Below are 11,999 nucleotides of genomic sequence, written 5' to 3'. Positions count from 1 at the left end.
AATGAGAAACCAGATACTAAGAACTATGTAACTTGGAACCAATGAACATTGAATCTTTGGATTTTGACTGTATAAAGTTTGTGAAAAATCTGGTAAAATTAATGTGTCATGAAATTATTTTCTCTGCACACCCAGATTATGTGTGGATGAAATTATTTCTGTTGCACATTTTGGCCAGAACAACATTCTGGCCAGAAGTAAAGTAATGCCTTGATTATGAAACACTAAAAATGTTGTCGGATGGTTATGGTTTTTCACACAGTTTTGGTGACAGTAGCAGTCACCCCTATACAGAAGAAGAAATCCAAGATAAAATCAGTTCACACAGGAAGGAATGAGGAGGAAGCAGGGTCCTCCTAACAGGAGGAAGAGGCAGGGCCAGAGATAATCACTCCATTTCTATCCCTGGGTGAGCTGTGGGATGCACAAGATTTCAGCCAGCAGCCAGGAGAGCCCCTGTGACCTGCCTGCCCCAGTACTGGGATACTGCAGCCCACGACATGAAACCAGCCATCAGTGAAGCCGGGCAACTGGGATCCCCGACCCTGGGATGTGGGCACTGACAAGAGGATTGGGAAGAGGACAGAAACTCAGACCCTGGAGGTGACTCCTGTCAAGTATGAAGGAAAGGTACTAGATCAAGCACGATCTAGTAGTGCACCCAAGCAGGTGGAATTCTATGGAAAAACATATCCAGTACCTGAGAGAATTGACTGTGCTGAATGTTATATAATAACCTTTGCTCTATAATCTTTGTCTCCTATTGTCCTTTATTAAACTTTTTAAATTTTCACAGGAGAGTGAACGTATTTTTCACACTGAGCATAGTCTATAGGAATCTGAATAATGACCAGATAGATCCTTTTGGGTGGAGTAGAGTGTGTGAAAAACACATCCCATCCAAGCAGGCATTTTAACACAAGCATACTTATATCAGCTATTTCACCACTATGTCTAGGCTTAATTAACAGAAATAAAAACTATATATTTTTAACAAAGTTACTTTAACACCACACATATAGAATCCATTTCAATATATGCAAAAGGCCAGTATTATAATATGTATCTATAACATAGTGAAAACACACCGAATGATGGGTGGTTTTATATATATGTGCGTGTGTGTGCACATGTGCATGTGTGTGTGCGTGTGTGTACAGTTTGCCGTAGAACAATTTGGCTGCAATGGAGAGGATGTATGTAGCCATTTTGGTTATTGTTATCTACGGTAATAATATAAAAGCATAAAAGTAACAGTTAAGAAAATATGTAGGCAAAATAATGAGAAAGAAATTATAAGAGTAGAAAGGTATTACCACGATGAATCCAGTGACGAGACTTGATTGTTGCAGTTTAGATGTCCATTGGTTAAAGATGTTCAGTCTTCTGGCACTCTGACTGCCAGTGCTGGGATGGATGTTCAAAGGCGAAGTCCCTCCTACACATCATGCCACCAAAGAGGCATGGAGTAAGTGCATCTTGCTGATCACACAGCTTGGCGTGCCTCCGATTCTCTCTAGTCTGCACAGGGAGAAGGGAGTCTTAACGAGCAGAGTGTAGCTTCTGTGGGAACACTGACAGTACCTGACTTCTTTCCTCCTTGCACCGTTAGTCCCAGAACAAATAGGCCAACACACTGTAGGTTGAAATTTCCTTGGTACAAGAAAGTCTAATTGCAAGAACTCCTAACTCCTAAATATCTTTCATGCAGTGGCTGAAAGCAGGTATCAGCTGTATGGAAAGAAAAGCCACAGACTCCTGTACTACAGCCTTCTTCAGCCATTGTAGTTCTTTGAATCATAGAATATTTCAAGTTGAAAGGGACCATACAGATCATTGAGTCACATTCCCTGCTACTTGCAGCATGATCCCTATGGGTCCCTTCCAACCTGAGGTCTTCTGTGACTACCTCAGACTAAACCATATCACTAAGCATCACCCAGATGCTCCTTGAATGCTGACAGGTTTGGAGACCATTCTCCTGGGAACCTGTTCAGTGACCAACCACTCTCTCAATAAGAGCAGTTCCTTCATGTTCAGTCTGAACTGTTCCCTGATGCAGTTTCATTCCATCTCCTTATGTCCCAACTCTGGTTACCAGAGAGAAGATTAGCACTTGCCTCTCCACTTTCTCTTATGAGAAAGCTATAGGCTGCCGTAAGGTCATGTCAGTCTCCTCCAGCTGAACAGACCAGGTGACCTCAGCTGCTCCTCATACGGCTTCCCCTCAAGGCCCTTCACCATCCTCATGGTGCTCATTTGGACACTCTCCACGAGTTGTGTATCTCTCTTACACTGTGGCTCCCAGAACTGCCCCAGCACTCGAGGTGAGGCTGCTCCAGTACAGAGCAGAGCAGGACAATCCCTCCCTTACCCAGCTGGCCATGCAGGACATGGCTGGCCCTCCTGGCTGCCAGGGCACTGCTGACCGTGTTCAACTTGTCCCTAGTCCAAACCCTCACATCTCTTTTTGCACGGCTGCTCTCCAGCCTCTTGTCCTCCAGTCTGGGGGATGTCCCAGTGTAGCTGTTCAGTCAAAACAGCTATTAAGATTTTTTAATTAGTTGAAAAATATCAGACTATGTTAACTGATTTTCTGGGACTTCTGCACTTACTCAAAGCTACAATGAATTCTGGGACATAACAGTTTTGCACAAATAATAGATAAGCTTTTGAAAAAGACTTTTCAGCAGCTCTCCCCCAACATGGTTTTTCCCCATGTAATGTTCCGGTTGCAAGCATTTCTGCATTGTGTCCACTAGAGGTCTGGCATCTACTGACATCCATGCACCATTAATCCCTGCCTTTCTTCCCCAGTCCATGGGTAGTGAGCCCAACCTCCAAGCTCCTGTAATAGTCTTTACTATACTTTTTTTCTATGTGAAAATAAATCCATACACAAAGAAAATGTGTACTATTTAAAGAATATGCACTGTGATTCTGATGAAAGGGACTACAAGGCTGGAGAACAATACAGCCAAGTTCTCTGAGTCAGAGCCAGAGACCTAATGAATTAAAAATGCTAAACTTGAAATAACAAAGTGACAAAAGGGGAAAATGTAAAAAAAAAAAAAAATCCAAACCTCCATGGATTAAACCTGTATTTCTGGCTTAATTTCCCTCTGACTCTATCTACTGAAACATCTGTGGTACATAGAAGGCATACACTGGGTCAGAATTAACCTCTGAAAGGTGGTGTGAGAGCCAGTGCAGAGACGCATTTCTTTCATGACACTGAAATCTGAAATGGAATCAGCCTTATGGGAAGTGAAGCAAAAATATGTAACTGACCTTGCAGGTGTTGGTGAAATCCTTGCTCCATTATCTATCCCTGTATTCTTACGCAGCATTGACACCTGTATTCTTACATAGCATTTACACCAGTTTTACTGCATCACGTATGATTAAATCAGATGAAAGAAACAAAAAATCTGACATGCCTTGGAAGCAAGAGACAAAAAATGTGTCATAACCAAAATCCAGAAAAATGTCTCTTGTAAGTAATTTTAAAGTAAGATGAAGCGCCAATTACTGTAAAGTTGCATATTAAAAATACTGAGATTTACAAAGGAGATTTCCTTTGTAAAAACAAATGCTGAATTTCCACATTGTTGAAAAGTAAAAAATAAAAGGCATATTGTGTTTCCTTGAGCTACCATAACCTGAGCCATTTTTTCTTAAATTGCAAGGCATTTCACGCATAGACAAAACTACATCAGTGTGCTTAAAGAATAGAATTTCCTTTTCCTGTATTATTTGTGTTACAGGAAAGTACTTGTTCTAAATAACCTTCAATATCTAAATGAACCTTCAATATCTGCTCTGTATTTTGTCTTGAATTTCAGTCAGCAATGAGATTATAGGAAATAAAACTAATTCTTAGCTATTGCCTGAAAACATATCCCAGAAAATGCATTTTTTAATTATATGTGAAGACACTGGAATAGAGGAATGTAGACTAAGACAACACAATTTAAATTCTTCCATATTTTTGCCGCAGAATTTCAAGCAATTGTCAGATAGTCACTGTGACACCTCCCACAAGAGTGAGTACAAAGGTGCAGATGTTAATCTTGCAGAACTCCTTCCTGCTTCCTGCAAATGCCCTTTCTACTATGTAACATCATGCTGCTAAGGAAACATGGAATTCAAGTTTTCTGTGGCTCTTCTGAGGATCCTGCAGGGACGAACCAGCATTATTTCATAAGCTATGATTCAGACACCCTGAGGAAAATTTAGTCGAGTTAGCAAACAGCGGAAAAAAAAAATTATGCAAAGAAAAAGCTTTACTCACAGCAAAAAAATCCCTATGTAAAAAGCACAGACAACTCGTGATTATGCAATATTAACAGCATGCTTCACTCCATGTGAAGGCATTTCTCTGAGGCACAATGAACATTTGTTTTTCTTGGTGTAAATACTTCTCAGTATTCATTTTTCTTTGTTTATAGTGTCAAAAATTTTAAGTGGCGGGAGCTTCAGCACTGGTTAAGTGTTTCGAAAGGTCAGTCTTCTGATTTCATTGTAGTGAATGATTTCTGTAGCTTCTGATGGCAGTGAGAAGACACTAAGACAGACTTACCTTTGAACCACACCTATGGGTCCAAAGGCAGCAGTGTTTCCTTGCCATAGGACCAGAGGAGTTTGAAAATTCTACAGTCAGAATCTTAATTCCAAGTTGATTTTCTGCAAAGTTTTTACCAAAAGCTCTTGCCAATGTAATTTCTTACAGTAATTGTTCATCTTTTAAATTTGAACTTGAATGACAGTATGCACTATTTCAGAGTATTAAGATCTATATATAATAAATTGCTTTTCCTGATTAACTAAACTATTTTTTGCCAAATTCTATGTGCAGCATGTAAATACAGATGCCATGAACTCTGCTCACAAAGCAGATTGCCAGCAGTTTCTTGTAGTAGTAACAGCCAAATGCTTAAGAACCGCACAAAGTCTTTGTCTTATTCATTCCCGTTTGACTTTGTAGGATATTCTGGTTAATCATGTACAATGTTAGCATTACTATTTGCATGTAAATTTGATGAGCACTTTGTAACTCTCTTCCCTGTCTGCTCTGGTTTTCCCTGGGGCTGTTACTAGTTCCACTCTGTTGCCTTCTTTGTTCATCTGTCTTGTACTTTGAATTCCCCACTTGTATTTCTGAGACAGTTACAGAAAGCAGCAACCTCCTACCAGACCTTCCCAGGGTAGAGCATAATCTCCCTTCAGCCCTCCTGTGGGCTTTTCCTTGGCATTAAAAAAAAAAAAGTCTGTATTATACACTTCCTTATACCACACAGGGAGCAGGTGCCCACAGCAGGAAGCCAAGTGATGGAAGATTGGGCCTCTGCTCTTCACCTCTTCCATGATCCACCGGAGATGATCCTGGCTCCTCAGTGTAGCACGAGAGGAAAACTCTGTCCCAGGGCCATGAGTGAAATGCCCCATCACACTTTTTCACTTTTTTTTCCACCCAAGTTGTTAACCCAATGGTATTCCTGCAGTAAGAAATAATGTTGCACAACTCTTAGCTGAGATACAACATGAGACAAACTTTTATTTACAGCATGCACCGGCTTTGCATTTTCAGAGCAACTTCACTGTGCCTTGGTCCTACAATCTATCTTTAAGCAATCTTGAATCTTGCTTCTTTAAACCTTGATGATGATGCTTAGCTCAGCCTGAGGAAACAGCTGTAAACTAATGCCAGAACTATTACTCATCTTCCACAACTGTTTTGTAACAGTACTTGGAACAAAACATGTCAGAAGCAGAGCAACCGTGAAAGTTTATCCTAATTCTAGTTGACTTGTTTTGGCTAAGCAGTTCACATGCACAGCTCTAGCCTACACCTAGCATCAACCAGATGTAACTCCATATTCTCTGGAAGGAATGAGGGATAGGGAAAAAAAAAAAAGACAGACTGCATGCACTGAAATGAAAGACTCAAATATGTTCTGTGTTTCTAACTAGTAAGCTAATGTTAGGGGCATTCCAGTAATTTTCCCTGAACACTGTGGACCAGACCTTTTTCCTTTACAACAACAGTATAAATCACTGGAGTGCAGACACTGCCCATCACTAGAATGATCATCATTAGTATTGTTATAGCAGTTCCGCTTGCATGCACCTCCTGCTGTGCAGCACATAATGCTTTCAGGAAGTACACTGCTCCATCTGGCAGTGAATGTATAACTGAGTGAATTAGGAATCCAGTCACTTGGAACTTTAAAGATCAAAGATATTGTTAGGGGTTATATATTATTATAGTCCTAGGAATGACGTCTGAATAGATCTTTCTGTTGAGGGTTATTTGTCACCAAATTAAGCTAGCAACTCTCCAGGCATACAGGACTGTAAAGCATGTCAGTCCATCTTCTGCAGATGAGCAGTGATGAGGCCAACCATGTATGCAGTAATCAGCAGGAAAGGTTGCAAACTCCAGCAGAAAGGAAGATGTAAACTGGACACAGCAACAAGGTGGATTACAGCTGTGAGACTGCACTGTGTGGCTCATCCTTTTCCTGCGAGAATAAACCTAAGTAATCCCTAAATAATCCTCTGAAAAAAAATCCTGACCTGCATTGTGGGAGATATTGTTTTGATTCATTATGTAAATCAACTGTAAATGCTCTTTAGCACTGAAATCAAAGCACAGCAAATACAATCACATCACATGCTTTTCACAGGCTACAAAATTTTCTAGCATATCAGCATTTCTACATCATAAATAGTAAATGAAGCTTACAGAACAGCATCACTTTCACACCAATTCTAGTATATACCATTGCTAAGCATTTTAGAAGGACCTATCATACCATCCAATGGCTAGACTCAACCTTGTCAGCTAAAGGACACTGAATGATGTGTAGTCTGCAGGCACATCTGATGTACCAGAACTGATTCAGGCTTCTAGCACAACAGAAAAACAGGCAAGCTTTAGCTAAAGTGCAGATCCTTCCACCCCACTTTTGTAGCCACTAGACTACATCTAGACTGTCTTAAAGGTTACAACCTAAGGGATTCAAAATGTTACAACCTAAGGGATTCAACACAATTGTTTCTGAAAACGTCACAAAAATAGCTTGCTTATCTACTCTGCAACCATGGTATAATGTCTATCCAAAATATATGGTAAAATCACAGGTATAACAATACCACCATTTTCTCCAAAAAGGCTTTTGTCTAGAATCATTATGATTTTCTGTTCACACAAAACTGTTTCCAGAAGGTCCACAGCATCCCAGAAAAATGTATTCATGCATCCTTGAAACCTTGCATTCCCCTGGAATTTAATTTACATCCTGCTTATATAGTTTGTCAGTCAAATATACCCAATAAAACCAGTATATCCCAATAAAACCAGAGAGCTGCCAAGGTGGGACATAATCAGGAGTAAAAACAACACCAGGTTTTGAAATAAATAATCACCTATTTCCAAGGCACAAATTATTAAAATAGGACAAAGCTAAAATATGAGGAACAAACATAACGTGAGTAAAGGGGTCTGTTGTACAAATGCAGGGGCTGACGCACTTAACCAGAATGACAATCCATCTAGAATACAGATCCTGACAGAGGTCAGCCTAGACACCAGTGTATACGTGCACAAGGTCACATCCGAGCAAGTCTGAATTTTGTTTGCTGGTGGAGGATGATGACTCAGTGAATCCTAAGACCTGTAAGCTAGTCTAGCTTCTACACAGTGAAAACAGACCCACCCCCAACACCCCCCCACCAAAAAATCTCAAAGATCATTACCCCGGGTAGTAATTACTGGAGCATGAAATGCTGCAGATGTACATGAGAATTGTTTATCCAAATGTTACCCCCAACATACGCTAAAGGCAAACCCCAGCTACATGAGCTGGCTATGCTGGTTTCACACTGTTTAGGAGCTTCCCTAAACCAGAAAGAACTGTAGCAACTACTGATTCCTAACACTTAACTGGTGCAAAACAGCTGGGAGGGAAAAAAAAGGATTTGTCAAATTAACTCTTCTGTGGTGCTTTGAATACCAACTGTCCCTGGAACAAAAACTTGTAATGGACATCTCAAATCAATAAACCTGCCACTCTGCTGACACAATTGTTCAATTTTTTCACTTCATCTCATTTTTAGTTTGGGTTTGAATCCTTCAAACATGTGTTCACATAACCCTCACTGTATATTTACATAAAGCTCATGCTTGTTGGGGGCAGATAAATGCTACAAATCTAACACAACAAAATGAGTTGTGCTGGACAGATGAAGCCAAATGATGTCAGAAATTAGCACAAATGCAGAAGTCTTTAAGATAAAATTGTTCATTATAAGTATTACAAAAATGCCTCCTAACCACTAAACTCTGCTCACCTTGCATCTTAGTTATGTTACTCACTTACATGGCTCTAATGAGGCATTATGACTTTTAATTCCTCCTAATTCTGCAGAGGCAACAATACTGAAGAGACAAGGAAGATATTCATCACCCCACACATTTTAACACCATTTACTCTATTGTCACTACTACTGACAGCCTCTGTGTAATACCACAGACATTATGTCAAACACCAGTGTCACAAAAACATAGATTTTGGCACCCCCAACCATCTTTCTTTTTACAGGCACAAGAGGGCAAGAAGGCCTCGTACATCTCAGTTGGGTTCTCAAGGGTGGCAGTAGTCTTGCTTACACACAGCCACTAGAAATCTATCACAAAAAAGCAGCTCAAAAGATGCTACTGTTGAGAGATCTGACTACTCAGTTACATCCCTGAAGAGGCAGCTTAAACCCACAGCTCCCTGTTTCAGCTGATACTTTCAACAACTTCAAACCTTGCCTAATCTTACTGCATCACTTTAAACCAGTGATAACACACAAGTGCAAACACTTGCTACAAGTTACATGTCAGTTGTGAAGCAGGACACTTATCAGGTATGCCAAGCTGAAATTTTTGAGACTCCAGCATGTTCCTTGCAGACATTATTAACTCAGGTACAACTTACAGAGAATGTTAACTCAATGTCACGTGTGCCCTAAAAATTTGGAGTAAGATACAATCCATTACTACATTTTTCCAGAAAAGGGGGGGAAAAAAAAGAAAGAAAGAAGGCACTGTCCAATTGAATGGATAGAATTGCAGCATAAGGATCTCAAGTGCAGCAGATATCCTACAGTTTGTGCCAGTAACCTGCAGTGCACATCAAATCCTTGTGTGAGGACATGTTGCAAATCTTGGTTATTGGGTATTAAAACCAAAAGCTTTTGCATGATCAAACTGAGCTTCAACTAATCAGAATAGCAGCAAGATATCCTAGAATTCTGCCTCCTACCCATGCAAGAGGTTACAGACATAAGCTATAATCATTAGTGTCTATACCATTACAACACTAATTGGTCAACAATTGCTCTGATTTGTTTGGATTCACTAGCAATGCAAAACACTGGGCTGTAACTCATCTGTTAAAAGTATTACTAATCCCTGTATTACACAAATATTGTTGAAATGCCTTTTTTTCCCACTATCAGGATACATTAGGTGCAATGTCAATGTAATGTAAATTGCATCTGTTAAATCTCTTATAAAAAACCAGATTACAGCAAGACAGTACAATAATAGTATTACATAAAGTGTCTTCTATTCAGTAACGTTGTTTTATAATGATAATTCACACATGAAGACAGAGTATTAGCAGAGCAGTTAAAACTTTCATGATGGAACTGTAGATACCATGTTACCAAGAAACCACAGCTTAAAGTCAATTAGAATACACAGAAATAGTTATACTCCTGATTCTCAGAGCCTCCATATACACGCACTCTTCATCCATCTTTAAAATTACTGAGTTCACCTCATAGTCAAATCGTGGTACCCCCTCATGCTACAGACAGTTCACCTAAGCTAAGCTTGGCTCAGCTGCACTGTAAACTCCTTTTTTTGTAAAATAAAGACTTCTTCTCAGAGTCCAATCTCTGTAACTGGTCAGGATCTTACAACTATCATATCCAGTAGAAAACATTTTCAGCAACTCTCACAGATGTGGCTGAAATGACAGAAAACTAAGAAAGAATAGCTCAGAAAAATTAGAAGCCATATTGCATGTATTAGTTAAGTGAAAGACCTGCTGAGTACTTATTAATATTTTAAAATATGTAGCTTAGAAATCCCTCCTTTTTACATATACCACCATCTTGCCAGTCACTTAGGGCTGTAATCTACTCATTATCAACATGGACTTCCCTACATCTCTGTTGAACATTAACTCTCCAGTTTACTAAGTTGTTCAAACCTATTCCCACATTTAAAGGAGAGAATGCTTGTTATTCCAACTGTACCATTACACATTTACGTTTTCAGCAGATACAGCAGACAACTTGAGGAAAAGTAAATTATCTCTATGATCCTTCACCCACAAAACACAGTATCAGCACAAAATTTCAGAGAGACGGCAACTACACTTCCCCCAAACTCCAGGAAAACCAATATAAGATACACAAGCATTGATTTAGTATTTAAAGTATTGAGCTGTGAACATTTTAAACCACATGGTCTTCCTTTGTCATGTATATTAAATGTGCACTACAAATTATGTGAAATTCTCAATGATTACTTTTCCTAAGAGAGACAACCACAGACTCACAAGACTTTAATACTAAGAACAAGCGTCTAATAACAATGCAAGGTGGCTTTGAGAACTTTAACACCAGTATTACTTTAAAACCATAGTTAGAAGCTTTTCATATGTACAATACTAATAAAACACACAGCCTCACCATCTCCCAAAAGGTTTCTGTTGTTTGGGTTTTGATATTAGAATATATATATATTAGAATATACTATATATATTATATTAGAATATACTCATTTCAAAACATTGCAAAGCCCTTAAAGCGTAAGATTAACACACAGACTCACAAGACTTTAATACTAAGAACAAACGTCTAATAACAATGCAAGGTGGCTTTGAGAACTTTAACATCAGTATTACTTTAAAACCATAGTTAGAAGCTTTTCATATGTACAATACTAATAAAACACACAGCCTCACCATCTCCCAAAAGGTTTCTGTTGTTTGGGTTTTGATATTAGAAAATATATATAAGAATATACTATATATAATATAGTATATTATATTATATTAGAATATACTAATTTCAAAACATTGCAAAGCCCTTAAAGCATAAGATTAACAATTATGAAAATATTTCCAAACATTATGAAACACCTTACTAGAACCAACCACTGCATTGAGTTAAGCTATTTCAGTGCTTAATGTGACAGAACCTGAACATTCCTTTAGCCTTTTAAAAATAAAAACTCAGTAGAAACACAGGCATTTGTTTTCATTTTTCCATTGTCCAAAATATCTGGAAGGGAGAATCATTTTCCTTGAGTAAAACTAGATATGAATCTGTAATAGCATAATTACAGTATGGTTACCCAGAAGTTCAACCGCATGAGAAACATCAGCACAACTATTCTCAGTTTCTAGTAATTAATGACAGATTAGGAAAACCATAACTAAACTCCTTACCATATCATTTTACCAAGAGAAAAATAATGAGTCCAGAACTGAACACTACATTACACATAAAGAATACTATAACCTTACCAGATAGGTACTTTACTTCCATTTAGACTCTGCTATAGTTAAGAACATGTTTTGCTCATACATTTATCCTCAGTCCGAGTCTGAAGACTGAGGTTATGCCAGTATTTCCTGACTGGGAGTGTACTGGGAGCATACCTTGCACAAAGACATTCCACAGGCATGTCACATGGATGCTGATCACTAGATTAGACTTATATTGCACTTCAAAGACACTGCTTTAGTAAGGATCTTATTTTTTAAGTACTAAATGTATGTCTCTTGGACAGGAAAAGGCTAACACAGTCTCTAACATCTCTGCAAGGCCCGAAGTTACTTTGTAAGACAGAAACCAGAAGGGCTACAATGGCTTAAAGCAATTTATGTGGACTAGCATGTCTGAATCACACAACAGGTAACACATTCATA

The sequence above is a fragment of the Passer montanus genome, unplaced genomic scaffold, assembly GCF_014805655.1.
Source record: "Passer montanus isolate IOZ18808 unplaced genomic scaffold, ASM1480565v1 scaffold7, whole genome shotgun sequence".
NCBI lineage: Eukaryota > Metazoa > Chordata > Aves > Passeriformes > Passeridae > Passer > Passer montanus.
Note: the sequence above shows the minus strand (reverse complement) of the source record.